Consider the following 13,254-nt stretch of genomic DNA (forward strand, 5'->3'; position numbering starts at 1 on the left):
ACTCCCTTGCAGGCTGTTGTGAGGATTAAATGTAATAGTGTATTTATAGTCCCTGACTCTGAAGAGATAACCCCAAACAGTTGCTGCCCTGTTGGTTTGCTGGGCACGTGGTAGGTGGACTCACAGTAGAAGGCAGTAGAGCTTCAAGGTTAAGAGCACAGGCCGGGTCCATATCACTCCTCAACCACTTGCTACCTGTGCCACCCGTGAGAAGCTACTCAGCCTCTACAAGCTTCAGGCTTCCTATCTGCAAACTGGAGGTAATAATAGCACCTATCTCATAGGGGTGCATTTGGAAGAAAAGATAATGCACATAAAGTACTTGGCACCACGCCTGGCACCAAGTAAGCATGCAGTAAGTATTTGCTATTATTAATATTGATTTTTTTTTTTCCTCCTTTGGCCCAAAACTAAAACCTATTGAACCAGAAGAACAAGTGCATTGCTGTTGAAACTTCAAAACCAAGTCGTTTTCAATCCCCTAAAGTCCACAAACAATTATAATTAGAAGCACCAGTAGAACAAGTGTGGGATATCGGTCAGGAGGGCAAGGGGAAAGGTGTGCCTCAGGTTCAGGTGACAAGAGGGTACATTGTACAGAATTTAAAAAATAACAATGAAAAAACCTGATTATTATCAGAACACCCACCTCCACCAACTGACTTTGCCTTAATATCTTACTGGCCTAGACTGTGCCACCCTTAGGAAGAAGGCAGACTGTGAAGCTGAGTACCAGCTCTCCAACTAGATTACAGTATCTTGTTTCTTATTATCACCCTGGACCAACATTTCTAAACAATGTCAGTGGTAAAATAGTCCCCTCTAAATTCAATAATCTTTTGTTTGGCCAAGTTCTAAATGATTGCCGCAGTTACTATTGAGTTGTCGTGATAGGTACGTAAGCTTCAAATTATTGTTAGCTGCCGTCAAGTTAACTCCAACTCATGGTGATCTTATGTACAACAGAACAAAATGTTCCAATCCTATGTCATCCTCACAATCACCAGCAAGTTCGAGTTCATTGTTGAGGATATTTTGCCAATCCATTTTATCGTGGGTCCCCCTCACCCTTGCTGCCCTCTCCTTCACCAAACAGGATGTCCTCCTCCAGGAATTGATCCCTCCTGAGGACATGTCCAAAACGAGTGAGTAAGACAATATTCTGTTGTGATCCATAAGGTTCTTATTGGCTAATTTTTGGATATAGATCACCAGGCCTTTCTTCCTAGTCTGTCTTATTTAGAAGCTCTGCTGAAACCTGTTGACCATGAGTGACCCTGCTGATATTTGAAATACTGGTAGCATAGCTTCCAGCCTCATAGCAACATATAAGACATGACAATACAACAAACTGACTGACAGATATGGAGCTTCAAATTAACACATTTGTATTACTTATCCTTTATTAAACATTGTATTCTACTGGAGAACTCCCAGTTACACAGTCAGCCTGTCTGACACATGCAGACTACTCAGTTTGTAATAGTTTGTATTGTTTAAGCTCACTTCGCTGTGCAGTTTGTGTCTTCAACCCTTCTAGTCCTTCATACCCTCACATATAAACAGTAGATTTAAAAAAAAAAAAAAAAAACTGATAGCTCAGTGACTGTAATGACAAAGAAACAAAACTTGAGTGACTTCAATTCTGGCATTCTAGGTGACTACATAGAATTTTTACTTCAATTTAAGTTAAAACAGCTAACAGTGTAAACTGCGAGGTATGATATTTTGGTTTGTTGAAAGCAAATTTCAGTTCATGCATGATATATTTTACCAAATCTGAATATTATATTCTAAAATGAAATAATCTTTTTCTAATTGTTATTTGGAAACCCTAGTGGCACAGTAGTTTAGAGCTACAGCTGTTAACCAGAATATCGGCAGTTTGAATCCACCAGGTGCTCCTTGGAAACCCTATGGGGCAGTTCCACTTTGTCCTGTAGGGTCAGTATGAGTTGGAACCGACTCTACAGCAACGGGTTTGGTTTGTTTGGTTTAATTGTTATTTGTTTTTGAAAATTAAAGAACAAATCAAGAAAATAACACTAATTTCTGATTATTACATGATCATTAGGAGCCCTGGTGGTGCAATGGTTAAGTGCTAGGCTGCTAACTGAAGGGTTCGAGGTTTGAGCCCACTCAGCTGCTCTTCTTAAGAAAGACCTGGCAATCTGCTTCCGTAAAGATTACAGCCTAGAAACCCTTATGGGGCAGCCTGACTCTGTCATGTGCGGTCACTATGAATCAGAATCAACTTGATGACACCCAGCAACAACACATGATGATTACTGAAAATAATTTTTTTTCCATAGAGGAAGAAGAAGATGTTAAAAAATGATTTGCTCTGGTGATAGATACTCTGAGTATGCCACTGTATGGGAGGGACCTTAGAAAGAATACAGCCCAAGTTCCTCATTTTACAGCTGTCTAAAGGGAAGCTAGAAGGCATTGGTGCCTCCCACGCAGGAGACCAAGGTTTAATTCCTGGCCAGTGCACCTCTCGCACAGCCACCACCCATTTCTCGCGGGAGGCTTGCATGTTGCTATGATGTTAAACAGGTCACTTGCAACTCATGAGTGTTCATATCACCCAGATGGTCTCTGCCCTGTTCAAGGCACTGATCACACGCTTGGATACAGCAGCAATGTCAAGTTGCCACAAAGGCTTCTAAACATTTACTCTCAATTTCCGTTCGTAACTCATCACAAACCGGCAACAGTTTGCCCACTGGCTTTGAGTAGGCCTGTACCACATCATATAGAGTCCAAATCAAAGACTTGTGACCAGGTACACATCCCTGAATATCTACATATGCAAATGTTTAGCTTTGAGGTTGCTTCGCTTTGTTAAATACCTGCACATAGTAGATGAGGGTTAAGAGTACAGGTTTGAATCAGCATTTGAATCTTGAGTCTATCACTACTAGCTGTGTGGCTCTGGGCAAGTTCCTAAACCTCTCTGAGCATGAATTTCCTCATCCATAGGACAAAGGAACATTAGCTCCTAGCTTAAACGGCGTTGTAATGTGTGTGTAAGGAACCTGGTGGCACAAATACTTTGTACTCGGCTACTAACCTAAAGGTTGGGGATCCAAGCCTGGTGATCTGCTTCCGTAAAGATTACAACCAAGGAAGCCCTATAGAGCAGTTCTACTCTGTAATACTTGAGGTCGCCATGAGTCGGAATCAACTCAACAGCAGTAGGTTTGGTTCTGGGATTAACGTGGGAGAAAACACGAGGGTGCTTGCCACATAGCGAGCCCTCCAAGCACATTAGCTATTATAAGTGTTATCAACCACTCTTCTTTTTTGGTTGGGGAGATGCAGATTATAGGACATTGAATAGCCACCGTTAAGGCAGCACAGGGTAGAAATAACACTGAACCAGTAGTCAGAGTTGTGGGCTCTGGCCCTGTTCTCTGGTGCTCTGAGGTGAGTCACTAGGCCACACGTGCACTGGACAAGCAATAATGGGGCACAGTCTGGCACAGGGTGCTGGCCCCTGCCCTCGAGAGTCTCACATTACAGAGGTGGAAGCCGACAGAGACACTGACACCATGCATCGGAACTATCCCAGGGGTAGGAGTCAAGTATAGAGAAGGCCCAGCTATCTCCCATGGTCATGCACGAACCTCTCTATCTGGTGGCTCTGAGTCGGAGCCCACAGAGTGAGCCTGAGTTAAACTAGTATTGGAGGGGAACATGGCCCCATTCTTTGCTTTCGTTGAGAAGAGATTTTTCTCTCAGGACACTCTTGCCTTTTGTGGCCACTTTCTCTCTTCTGGTGTGATTTGTCTGGCTGGCACATCTGGGAGAATGACTGAGTGTGCCCTGCTTAGCTGCCCTGTCTGTCTTCTTTGGAGGAGCTGCCGGCAGGAGCTTCCAGGGACCAGCTCCTCCTTGCCCTGTGGCCATGTGGGAAGTCATTTCAGACCAGCTCTACCTGCAACCAGGTGGGGGGATTGGCCTATTTTGAGTTTCACTTAGCAGCCCTATTTGCCCCTACTACTGCATTATGGTGTGGGCAAAGAATACTGAATACACCATGGACTGCCAGAAGAATGAACAAATCCGTCTTGGAAGAGGTACAACCAGAACGCTCCTTAGAAGCGAGGGTGGTGAGATTTCACCTTACGTACTTTGGGCATGTTATCAGGAGGGACCAGTACCCGGAGAAGGGCATCATGATTGGCAAAATAGAGGGTCAGTGAAAAAGAAGACCCTCAATGAGATGGATTGATACAGTGACCACAACAATGGGCTCAAACATAGCAATGATTGGATTGTGAGGGTGGCGCAGGACAGGGCAGTGTTTAGTTCTGTTGTACCTAGGGTCGCTATGCGTCAGAACAACTTGACAGCACCTAATAACAATGGAGCTACACCCTCCTTGTTGTTGTTAGTTGCTGTCCAGTTGATTCCAAGTCATAGTCACACCCACCTAATTCACCTTTATTAGTAGTAAAAGATTACATATTTGGGGCACCATTTGCCAGATACTCTAATTCTCAATATGTTTAGAACTTGGTCAGGACAGAGGGGGGCAATGTCATGGTCCCCTCAGAGACCTCAAGAGTTAAGCATTATATTTCACTAAATGGACAAGTCCCTGGCTGGCAGGGCCCACTATTATCTAGCCATTGCTGTGTACCCCCTACCTGTAACACACATGGCAGTTGCTCACTGATGTTGGTTAAATCAATTAACCATTTCTTCTGGGGGTGGAAGGCAGAAGGGGAGTCCCTAAGTGGTGCAAATGGTTAATGTACTCGGCTGCTAAACAAACGATTGGAAGTTCAAGTCCACCCAGAGATGCTTTGGAAGAAAGTCCTGGCATTATACGTCCAAAAAATCAGCCATTGAAAAACCCTATGCCAGACACCCTTCTAACTCAGGCTTGAAGCCTCTCCTGAAATTCACCTTTCACTCAAAGATTAGGCAGGCCTGTAAGACAAACAATAACACACGTGAGCAATGTGCTTCTTAGATCAGTCAAGTATATGAGATCAAATGGGCAACACCTGCCCAGGAACAAAGATGAGAAGGTGGGAGGGGACAGGAACGCTGGACATGGTGAACCCAGTGAACCCGGGGTGGAAAGGGAAAGGGGGAGAGTGCTGAGACAATGCGGGATTGCAGCCAATGCCATGAAGCAATTTGTGTGTACATTTTTGAACGAGGAGCTAACTTGCTCTGTAAACTTTCACCTAAAGCACGTTTTTTTTTAAAAAAGACAGAAGAACCCCATGGGTCACAGTTCTACTCTGACATGGACATGCTGACACACACGAGTTGGAGTCGACTGGCCAGAAACTGGTTCTACCGTGGGGGTTGGGGGAACACCAGAAGAGGAACAGGGAAAGCTACAGAGAAGGGTAGACGTTTTATTCAGGCTTTGAAGAATGAGAAGGAATCTGCCAGATAGACAAGGTTAGAAACAGATACTCTAAGGCGAATGCCCGGGGACGGAGCATGTTCTTCAACAAAAAATATGTCCCCATCTTACTCATCTGTAGAAACTTCCCTTGCCTACCTCACAGGGTCCTTCGGAGTGTCAGGTGACATACTGGAGACAGAAATGTTCTGAAAACTATAAACTGCTGCACAAATTATATTATAGCACTCAATACAGACACTGACCATCAGCAGACAGGGCTAGAACAAATTATTTTCAAGTTGATGAATTCTTTTAATTTCTTATAAACGGAAGTATCCCATAAATAAACGGTTTTCATTATTGTCCAGTGCCCACAATTTAACCACCGAGTTTTTTGTCTCTTGCTAACACCGACAGAACAGAATCCAGCTTTCTTTTGTGGATGTGTTAAAAATGATATTTTAGGAAAGTACAATAGAAAAATGGACAGTGTTGTCAGTTTGACATTCCGTGCCAAGATTTTTTCAGACTGCTGATGTCTATATGCAAACAATACATTTAGAAACCAAATGGGTTCCTCTGCCTTATGAATTTCTTTCTTCTCCCCGATTTGCATAGAGAGGAGGCCAGTGGAAATTGTAGTAGCAATCAAACTTCAGTTGTAATGAAACAATGAAGCATTTTTGACTGTAGATGAGTATTTAAATAATCATGAAAGCAGCAGCTGGCTCCTTTCTCTCTTTTGTCCAATTAGGGGCTGCTTTCTCTGGGAGAAAGGCACCATACCTTGATCTTCCGTGTGTTAAAAGTCAGCCGGAAGATTGACTTCTGAGCATCCAACACCATTGAAAAGAAGACATGGTATATTTACTTTTCTGTCTGGATGTGACATCAGCTCAGAGACAGGTTGCTAGCTTTGAGCAGAAATCTTATTTCATCCCTGCACGTATGTGAGGGCTGCTTCTTCTAGGGATTGAACAGGATGGTGCCAGCTAAGGTAAGTACCCACTATAGCCAGCTGCTGTCAACACACAAAGGGTCTCGGGGGGAAGTTCGAGAAAAACGGGCACGTTAGGACGAAGAGGCTCAGGGTTGCCACAGACCAGTGGCTCTGCACATGCTCTACTTGCTGACAGTTTAGATGCTTTGAATGTAGTAACAGCCCGTGTGCAGAAACCATCCAATGGGGCAGACTGCAAATTTCACTTCCAGCAACTCAGTTGTGCTTTCACTGCAGGCAAATGTTCTGGCAGCCTGGGAGGAAGAGGGAGAAGACAGAGGAGGAGAAGGAGGAGGAGGACTTTGAAATACAGCCACAGCTCTCCTCCCGCCTCTGTGATGCCTCGGGGAAGCAGCCCTGCCTCAGAAAGGATACTAGCTGTTGATGACAGCCAAGTTTAATTTTCTGTTTTGGAACTTACGACTGTTTCCCTAATTGTCAACAGACTGCAGAGTCAATAGTGTTCATGGGCACCTCTTACGTGTCCAGCACGGTGCTAGGTATTATGAGGATTCAAAAGACTCATAATCATAATCCCTGCATTTGTAGTTTATGGTTTACAACGTTTTTTTTTTTTACATAAACCAAAAAGCCAAAGCAGGTGCCATCGAGTCAATTCTGACTCATAGCGACCCTACAGACAGAGTAGAACTGCCTCATAGGGTTTCCAAGGAGTGTCTGGTGGATTCGAACTGCCAACCTTTTGGCGAGCAGCCAAACGCTAAACCACTGCACCACCAGGGCTGCTATTTTTTTTTTAATACAAGGCAGTGTATATATTTGTTTCCCAATAATTCAGAGGGGTAAGAATGGGTGCTGAAGTTATTTCCCTGGGAAGTGGGGTAAAAGAGTAGGACCTCATCATCATACTAGCTCAAATTTATCAGGCATATTAAACTCAGACAAAGAAACAAAAAAGCTGCCATCGAGTTGGCTCCAACTCATAGCGACCCTGTTGTGTCAGAGTAGACGTGTGCTCCATAGGGTTTTCAATGGCTGATTTTTCGGGAGTAGATCTCCTGGCTTTTCTTCTGAGGTGCCTCTGGGTGGAATCAAACTTGTGCTCTTTCGATCAGCGGCCAAATGTGTTAACCGTTTGCACCACTCAGGGACTCCTAATGAGCACACACTATCTGAATTATCACATTTACTTATCATAACCACCTTATGATGTAGATACTATTATTATCTCTGGTTTGCAGATGAGGAAACCCAGGCTTAGAAATGCTAAGTAATTTCCCAAGGTCATGAAGGCAGAATGTGGCAGAGCCAAGGTCCAAGAGGGCTAATGCCAAGCCTACAGTCTTCTAAATCACTACACTGGGCTGCCTGGGGCCCCTCTGTTTTGACACTTAGTCCTGTTCCTCTCTCAGGGAAAGGCATTCAACAAGTATTACCAGCCTATATGACATGTGGAAATTGCTGCATTGGTGAAGGTTTTGTTGTATATATCATCATTGCAATTAAAAAAAAAAAAAAAAAAAGAGCCTCCTATGTGTCAGGAATTGTTCTGGACAATGCAGATACACTCATTCTTTCAGTAAATATTTGAGTGTTCACTATGTCCCAGGCACCGTTTATGCTTGGGATACATCAGTGAACAAGCAAAACTCTCTGCACTCCTAGAGTTTATATTTTCCTAGGGAAGGAAGACAATGAACAAGATATACTTAAAGAAATACTGTGGTTAAAAAAGAAAAAAGAAATTAATTATAGTATGGTATATTAGAAAGTGATGTCATGGAAAAAAGAAAACTTTAAGCACAGTAAAGAGGATCAGGAGTACTGGGATGAGGGTAGGGAACAGGATGCACTTCTAAATAACGTCGTCAGGGAGGTCTTATTGAGAGCGTGCCATTTGAGCAAAAACTGGAAGGAGTGAGGGGAGTAGCCATGCCCTTATGTAGGGAGAAGTCCCTGGGTGATGCAAATGGTTAATGTACTCAGCTGCTAACTGGAAGGTTGGAAGTTTGAATCCCCCAAGAGGTGCCTTGGAAGAAAGTTGTGGTCACCTACTTCTGAAAAATCAGCCACGGAAAACCCTGTGGAGCACAGTTCTACTCTGGCCCTCACGGGGCTGCCGCGAGTTGCGGTCGACTTGACAGTAAGCGGCTTTTGTGCAGGGAAGAGCATTCTAGGCAGAAGGGACAGGCACTGCCTGGCACGTTTACAGAAGAGAAGAAGGTCGCGTCGCTGGAACGGTGGGGAAGGTGGAAAGTCAGGGGCAGTGCGGTCACAGTGTGATGGGACCCGGGTCGGGGAGGGCCTTGTGGGCCACCGTAAAGACTGGGTGGAGAGGCCTGGCAGGGCTCTGAGCAGAGAACAATGGCATATTCTGACTCCTATTTTTAAAGGATCTCTTTGGCTGCTGTTTTGAGGATGGACTCAAGGGGTCAAGGGTGGAAGCAGGGGATGAGTCAGGAAGCCACTGCAGAAATCCAGGTAGGAGACAGTGGTGGCTGAGACCAGAGAGGTGGTGAGACGTGGTCTGGTTCCACATGAATTTTGAAAAGCCACACTGTAGATCTACTAAATCATCGGTCTAACTGAAATAATTTTGTGCTGGTGAACATAAAGCTGTTTTCAGTAGAGGAGCAGACTGTAGGAACTCATGAATAGTGATTTAAAATACTGAAAAATCGTGCCAGCTAGGAATGAGCTGTACTTATAACAGCCCAACAGAAAGCATGGCAATTATAAAACGGGAAAATATAATAAATTCCTTGTTTTTATTCCTTAGCACTTAAGTTCAATGTATTCATGCAAATAAAACAAGCGTCACCGGCAAAACCACATCATTTTATGTCTTTGCCCTCGTGATTCTGCTATGAGTACAGTCCATAGAAAGGGTGACAGTAGGAACCATTGCTTCTTTGTTTTCCAAGCTGCATTCTGTCTTAAACCATTGGGAAAATGCAAATAAAAGGAGAAAAGAGAGCAAAAGAGGGCATGGATTATTAAATTGTCCCTGATCTGTATGTTTTGGAGCTGTATGACTAGAGACACCTTGTGATTATGAAAATTAAGAGAGATTGGCTTTTTTTCTTATAGACTTTATTTTTAAGATGTTAATTCAGAAGACAAAAGTGGCCAGATGAATTTGATTAACAACCCTGTCTCATGAGAAGAAGAGGAGTTGAACCTAGTGAGGAAGACAATTACCCTTAGCTTGGTGATTTTTATCCTCTGTATATGGCAAAGGAAAGGTTTTGCTGGTAAGATTGATCCAGCCGTGATTTGCTCTTTCATCATATGGGTGCGTGTGGGCAAGGGTGAGCATTAGTAATATGTATGGATTGACGCCTATGCGCCAGCACTCTGTGACTTGTCTTATTCACTTTTGCTTCCCAGCAAAGTTCCTGCTCTCAAGGAGTTTACAGTCTATTCATTCAGTCTGACACTGATCATCACCAAGGGGCATATCATCTTTTTTTCTTTTTTTAAATTGAACTTTAGATGAAGGTTTACAGAACAAACTAGTTTCTCATCAAACAGTTAGTACACACAACATGTCAACACTCTCCCTTCTCAACCCTGGGTTCCCTATTACCAGCTTTCCTGTTCCCTCCTACCTTCCAGTTCCTGTCCCAGGGCTGCTGCGCCCCTTTGGTCTTGTTTTGTTCCGTGGGCCTGTTCAATCTTTAGCTGAAGAGTGAACCTCAGGAGTGGCCTCATTACTGAGCTGAAAGGGTGGCCGGGGGCCGTACTCTCAGGGTTTCTCCAGTCTCTGTCAGGCCAGCAAGTCTGGTCTTTCTTTTTGAGTTAGAATTTTGTTCTACATTTTTCTCCAGCTCTGTCCAGGACTCTCTATTGTGATCCCTGTCAGAGCAGTCAGTGGTGGCAGGCGGGCACCATGTAGTTGCACTGGACTCAGCCTGGTGGAGGCCATGGTAGATGTGGTCCGTTAGTCCTTTGGACTAATCTTTCCCTTGTATCTTTAGTTTTCTTCATTCTTCCTTGCTCCTGAAGGAGTAAGACCAGTGGAGTATCCTAGATGGCTGCTCACAGGTTTTTAAGAACCTAGACGCTACTAAACAAAGTAGAATGTAGAGCATTTTCTTTATAAACTCTGTTATGCCAATTGAGCTAGATGTTGCCTGAGACCATGGTCCCCGCAGCCCTCAACGCAGCAATTTGATCCCTGAGGGAGTTTGGATGTGTCTATGGAGCTACCATGGCCTTGCCTTGTACAGGTTGTGCTGGCTTCCCCAGTATTGTGTACTGTCTTACCCTTCACCAAAGTTACAGCTTCTCTATTGTTTATTAAGTGTTTTTTCATCCCCACCCCTCCCTGCTCTCATAACCATCAAATATTGTTTATTTTTATGTAAACCTTTTCATGAGTTTTTATGGTAGTAGTCTCATATAATATTTGTCCTTTTGTGATTGACTTATTTCACTCCGCATGATGTCCTCCAGATGCATCCATGTCATGAGATGCTTCACAGATTCACTGTTGTTCTTTATCATTGTGTAATACTCCATCGTGTGTATGCACCACAGTTTGTTTATCCGGTTATCTGTTGATAGGCATCTAGGTTGTTTTCATCTTTTTGCTATCGTGAACAAAGCTGCAATGAACATGGGTGTACATATATCTGTCCATGTGACGACTCTTATTTCTCTAGGATATATTCCTAGGAGTGGGATTGCTGGATCATATGGTGTTTCTATTTCTAGCTTTCTAAGAAAGCGCCATATCATTTTCCAAAATGGTTGTATCATTTTGCATTCCCACCAGCAGGGCCTAAGAGTTTCGATCTCCCCGCAGCCTCTCCAACATTTGTTATTTTCTGTTTTATTGATTCGTGCCAGTAATGCTGGGATGAGATGGTCTCTCACTGTGGTTTTGATTTGCATTTCTCGGATGGCTAGAGATCCTGAGCATTTCCTCATGTGTGTGTTGGCCACTTGAATGTCTGCTACAGCTGCTAACCGAAAGGTTGGCAGTTCAAATCCACTAGGTACTCCTTGGAAACTCTATGGGGCAGTTCTGCTCCGTCCTATAGGGTCACTACGAGTCGGAACCGACTTGACGGCAACAGGTTTGTTTTTTTCTTTTTTGGTATAGGCTTAATGGTCTGATACTAAGGGGACTTCTCAGTGAAGCTCACTCTTAAAAGTGTACTGGGATATTGGACGAAGTTCTGAGCTTCGGGACCTTGTTTACGAGATCTATGCAGTCCCGCTCGCCTGGTGGCAGATTGTGCAGCTGGTGTCAGATTGCCCATTAAGAAGGCACATGATGCAAGTTTCCTGTGAGGGAACTACTGTGGATAACTGTGTAAGCTTATTCCCTTCAAAATATGTTTAAAAACCGGAGGGATTCTTATTAATCAGGATCACTGTTTCTGGACATTCTAGCAACTAAAAGATAACAAAATAGCTGGTATAAATATTAGAAAGGGGAAAACAACATTATCATTATTTGTGAGAATTATTAGATATAATAAAGGGTCAATAATGAACCACTGCTTGAAATCACATGATAAGTCTGTGAGGGAAACTCAGGGATGATCATTCCTGGCTGGGCAAGGTCCCAGAAAGTCAACTTGCTCGCTTAAGGCAAAAGGTTTGTTTACCCTTACATTGAACTTTTTCCAAATCCAAAGATGGGATCAGGAAAAAGAGAAATGTTTGTGAACCCCATTTCCAAGCATAAAAATGAAGGGCCGAAAGTCAAGCCTTCTTTATCTTTTAGCCATCTTTGATAGGTGCTCTGGTGGCACAGTAGTTAAGAGCTGGGCTGCTAACCAAAAAGTCAGCAGTTCAAATCCACCAGCTGCTCCTTGGAAACTCTATGGGGCAGCTCCACTCTGTTGGAATCCACTCGATGGCACCTAACAAAAACAATGACAAAGGAAGTCTGAAGTTAATAGACCAAGAACCGCTGCTATAAGAACCTTGGAAATATTGTTGTATTTCCCACATTAAAAAAATCCACGCTGATTCTCTGCACCCTTCCCTATCTACTACTACTACTGCTGCTGCTGCTACTACTTTACTACCGCTGTTTATTACTACACACACACACACAGATTAATGATGAATCTTAAAAAAAGCCTCTGGAAAAAGCCCTGGCATTCTACTTCCAAAAAATCAGCCACTGAAAACCCTGTGGAGTATATTCTCACTCTGACACACACGGGAAGAAAGGCCTAGTGATCTACTTCTGAAAAACCAGCCACTGAAAATGGCATGGAGCACAGTTCCACTCTGACACACACGGGTCGCCGTGAATTGGCATCCATTTGATGGCAACTGGCTTGGTTTTGGGTTTACTTGCACAATAAGTAAAGCCATGACAACTCTGTGTGAAACATGTGAATCATCGAATAAATGAGGTTATTGTGGAGAAAACAAAAAAAGCTGAAGATCCTACCAGTTTGTTTTCAGGAGCAATGATAATGAGGAGATCACTATCCTATTCTACAACCAGAATTGAGAAACGCCAAGGGACACAGTGGAAACCCTGGTGGTGTACTGGTTAAGTGCTATGGCTGCTAACCAAAAGGTTGGCAGTTCGGATCCACCAGGTGCACCTTGGAAACTCTATGGGGCAGCTCTACTCTGTCCTAAAGGGTTGCTATGAGTCAGCATCAGCTCGATGGCAATGGGTTTGGTTTGGTTTAGTTTGGTTTTTTGGTTTTAAGGGATACAGTAGGTGGTAGAGGTGACTGAGGTTGTCATTAGGCTGGATTTGGGCAGACGGCGTCTGCGGAAAAATGTATTTGAAGCTCAATATAGAGGCAGCAGACAGGTCCAATATGTGAGAGTGGCTAGGGCAGGCAGGAATGATAGCCTGACACTTTGGGAATCATCTCAAAGAATATTGGAATGATTTTTTCTTCTGGTTTCAAACTATCTCCCCCATAGC

The sequence above is a fragment of the Elephas maximus genome, chromosome 8 (genome assembly GCF_024166365.1).
Source record: "Elephas maximus indicus isolate mEleMax1 chromosome 8, mEleMax1 primary haplotype, whole genome shotgun sequence".
NCBI classification, from domain to species: domain Eukaryota; kingdom Metazoa; phylum Chordata; class Mammalia; order Proboscidea; family Elephantidae; genus Elephas; species Elephas maximus.